This window comes from Otolemur garnettii, unplaced genomic scaffold (assembly GCF_000181295.1).
Source record: "Otolemur garnettii isolate 467f Iridium unplaced genomic scaffold, OtoGar3 scaffold00050, whole genome shotgun sequence".
Classification (NCBI taxonomy): Eukaryota; Metazoa; Chordata; class Mammalia; order Primates; family Galagidae; genus Otolemur; species Otolemur garnettii.
In genome coordinates this window covers 8,380,277-8,384,369 of record NW_003852445.1, presented here as the reverse complement: position 1 = coordinate 8,384,369, position 4,093 = coordinate 8,380,277, and the positions used below count along the sequence as shown (strand labels likewise).

At 46.1% G+C, this 4,093-nt stretch overlaps 1 protein-coding gene across 3 annotated transcripts in view; it reads left to right on the top strand.

Moving 5' to 3' along the window:
* The first annotated feature begins 2,014 nt into the window (after positions 1–2,014).
* Positions 2,015–4,093, top strand: part of RPAP1 (RNA polymerase II associated protein 1) — a 32,323-nt gene continuing 30,244 nt past the window's right edge. For all 3 annotated transcript variants that reach the window (XM_023514278.1, XM_023514277.1, XM_012806359.2), the window contains exon 1: positions 2,015–2,059. The gene's annotated coding sequence lies outside the window, so the exon portion shown is untranslated. The remainder of the gene's footprint in view (positions 2,060–4,093) is intronic.

Here is a 4,093-nt window from a genome sequence, read left to right as displayed (position 1 = left end):
GCCCAGGAGTTGGAGGTTGCTGTGAGCCTGATGCCATGGCACTCTACCCAGGGGGATAGCTTGAGGCTCCGTCTCAAAAAAAATAAATAAATAAATAAAAAAAAATAAAAATAAAAAAAGACTGAGGCAGGAGGATCACTTGAGCCTAGAAGTTGAAGTTGTAGTGAGCTATGATGATGCCACTACAGTTTAGCAGGAGTGACAGAGAGACACTTTGTTGCAAAAAAAAAAATGTTCATGAAAGAGGTTGGGAAAACAAAATTTTATTGGAGACAGGGTTATACTCTGTTGCCCAGGGTAGAAAACAGTAGCATGATGTCCTGGAACTCCTAGGTCCAAGCAATCCTCCCACCTCAGCTTCCCAAGTAACTAGGACTATAAGCCTGTGCCACCATGGCTGGCTAATTTTTGTGGTTGTTGTTATAGATATTAACATATTATAGATATGAAGCCTTTCTATGTTGCCCAGGCTGGTCTTCATCTCCTGGCCTCAAGTGATCCTCCTACCTTGGACTCCCTAAGTACTGGGTTTATAGGCAGGGCACTGTGGCTTCTGAAGGCACTTGCCACAATGTCCAGCTGTTTTTAGAGATGGGGTCTCACTCTTGCTCAAGCTGGTCTCAGAACTCCTGAGCTCAAGTAATCCATCCCCCTGGGCCTCCTAAGAGTGCTAGGATTATAGGTGTGAGCCACCGCACCCAGCTGATTTCCTAATACATTTTTAGGTCCAGTTCCTCTCCTGGCAATCTCCCTCCCACAGCTTCTGACCTTGTCTAGTACTATTTTTATTTTATTTATTTTTATTTTTATTTTTTTCCCCTCCCTCCACCCATTCCCCTCTCCCTTCTCCCTCCCTCCTCCCCACCTGGTCTAGTACTATTTTGAACCTTAAGGTTGGCTAAATCCTAGTAATTGAAATTACTGTTGTGGTTGAGACCAAGAGCATTTGAGAAGGATTCCATTTAATATATATCTAGACCAGTGGAAGCCTCAGGAAACTTGTTAGAAATGCAAAGTCTTGGGTTCTATTAGAGACCTACTGAATCATAAATTCTGAGGGTGAGACCCAGCAATCCATTTTAACAAGATTCCAGTTGATTCTGATGCCTGCTGAAGTTTGAGAACCACTGGACTTTGACTGCCCTAAGATGTTCTTCAATCAAGCATCAATTTGACTTAAAGTCCTACTATGTGCATGCCAACATGCTGGGTACTAAGCATTATAGATGCAAAGAACAAGGTCTGGTGCTGGTAAAGAACTCATAGTCTATTCAAGGGAACAGGACATATGTTTGTGAAAAGGCAACCAGTGACAGTTGGTAGTTGGCAGTACATTTCAACAAGCCACACAAGTGGGTGTTAAGATTCCAGGTGATTCCAAGGAAAGTTTAGTGAGTAGGGTTAGTTGGCAGAGGTTTTAGAGTTGACTCCTGCTAGGTCTTAAAGGATGAGAAAGACTTTGGGGACAGGAATGACATGGAGGATTTCCAAGCAGGTAGACTGCCATGAACAAAGGCAAGATGCCCTGGAAGAGGATAAATTTGCTGGCAGTAAGAGTGTTTTCTTCTCTCTTCTCACCACTACAATTTCCGCAGTGCACTCTGGCAGTGTTCCTTTTCTTGGGCTGTTTTCAAAGTTATTTTTTTGCTTGTCCATAAACACACTGGGTAGGTCACATTCGGTGTGCACGGTTCTGTGTGCTGCCTGTGGGGAGCAGGCTTGAGTGCTGGGCTGTAAGATGTGATTATGCAGGCTGCTGAGCGCAGAGTGACGTGTGAGGAACTGTTTGTCCCTGTCATGGTGTCATGTGTGTAGAAAGGCATGCCTGCTGTACATCAAAAGGATGTGAGTTTTGAGTGTTGGTACAGAGTTTATGCAGGATAGGGAACCCCCAGCTTTGCAGCTTAGAAGTCCCGGACGCTGAGAGACAGTCGCAAGAACCCTCAGAGCTAAGCCCTGGAGGCGGGGCTCCGCTGCCGGGCGGAAGCTGAAATCTGGCGGCGGCGGAAACGCGACCCCTGCTGGGCAAGATGGCGGCGCCCATGGAGGCCTCAACCAAGTAGGTGGCGGAGCTGGAGGGAACAGCTCAGGTGACCCCGGCAAAAAATCGAGGGTCAGGGTGTCCAGTTTCTTTGTTGGAGTATGTGCTCGCGGGCCTTTAGCTTTCACGGGAACTGCTGCGGCCTCTTCCTTGCGTAGATCTTGAGTGCCGCTGTCATCCACCGGCGCCAAAGAGATTTCTCATTACTGACGCGCATTAGTTTAGGAGACCTGTTTGGAGCTCCAGACTGCAGAGCCCGAGGAGCGTTTACGGTACCTCAGTACCTGGCGCTGGGTTTCCTGGCTCTGGAGGAAAGCTGCAATGTAGGAACCCCAAAGACTCCTCAGAGGCAGTCCGAGAAAACCCAAAGGTCCATTGTTAGCGCTACTTTGCTTACGGGTTACCAGGCAGAGGAATAATTCTCATTTTAATTCAAGGTTTTATCGTTTCTTTTTTTTCCCAAGGTTTTATCATTTCTAACACGGATTGGTTCTGGACAAATTTGCCCTGGAATTTGTGGGGAAATTACATTGATGGCTTTACTTAGGACTAAAATAAATGCTATCAGTTACTGAGGCTTATTTAAGTTAACAAGTGCTAGAGTAGGTGATTTAGTCATTTAAATCTCACAAAATTCCGATTATATAGGATGTATTATTATCTGCATTTTATGGCTGTGGAAACTGGACTCAGAATAGTTTAGATAATTTCCCTATTTCACAAAGCTAATAAGTAGTGGAGCTGGTATTTGACTTGGGCCTTTTAATTCCAAAGTGGGGGCCCATAACTATCCTAGCTCTCCGCAGTGTTGAATTATGGCTCACCCTATGAAAGTGGGCTGGACCTTCCTTTTGGTCTCATGAATCCATTGGTAAGTAGGGGGAAGTCATTTCTGGTTTTGTAGAATTGTACAGAAGTGAACTGTTATACTTTTTTCCAGTTTTTTTGGCCGGGGCCGACTTTAAACCTGCTACCTCCAGTATATGGGGCCGGCGCCCTGCTCCTTGAGCCACAGAAAGACTGCCTAACTATTGTATATGGTTAATTGCCCCACGAAAGTTTTTAATTTCTTTTTTTTTTGAGACTTTTATTTTGTCGCCCTCGGTAGAGTGCTATGGCATCATAGCTCACAGCAACCTCCAACTCCTGGGCTAAGTGATTCTCTTGCCTCAGCCTCCCCAGTAGCTGGGAATACAGAGGCCTGCCACAACGCCTGGCTATTTCTTGTTGCAGTTTGGCCTGGGCCTGGTTGGAACCCTCCACCCTCCCTATATGGGGCCAGCCCCCTACCCACTGAGCCACAGGTGCTGCCTAAGTTTTTAATTTGATGAAGTCAAATTATTCTTTGGTTGATTTTGGTATCATATCTAAGAAAGTGCTGTCTAACGTTATAAAGATTTACACCTGTGTTTTCTTTTTAAAATGACTGGGCCTGGTGTGGTGGCTGCCTGTAATCCTAGCCCTCTGAAGGCCAAGGCTGGCCGATTGCCTAAGATCACAAATTCAAGACCAAGTCTCAAAAAGAAAAAAAATACAACGCCTCCATCCCCCCCCCAAAAAAAACAAGGAGTTGGAATTTTGATAAAGATTGTCTTGAATCGACAGATTCAAGCAGAGTATAGACTATTCCAATGCATGAGCACAAGATGTCTTTCCATTTGTTTAGGTCTTTAGTTCAATAATGGTGTTTTTCTTTGGCTGGGGTTGGGTTTGAACCCGCCACCTCCAGCACATGGGGCTGGTGCCCTACCCTTTTGCGCCACAGGCGCCTCCCAATAATGTTTTTCTTTGAGACAGAGTCTCACTATGTCGCCCTGGGTAGAGTGCTGTGGCGTCCCAGCTCACAGCAACCTCAAACTCTCAGCAACCTCAAACTCTTGGGCTTAAGTGATTCTCCTGCCTCAACCTCCCAAGTAGCTGGGACTACAGGCGTCCGCCCGCCACAATGCCCAGCTATTTTTTTTTTTTTTTTTGGAGACAGAGCCTCAAGCTGTCCCCCGGGCAGAGTGCCGTGGCATTACAGCTCACAGCAACCTCCAGCTCCTGGGCTCA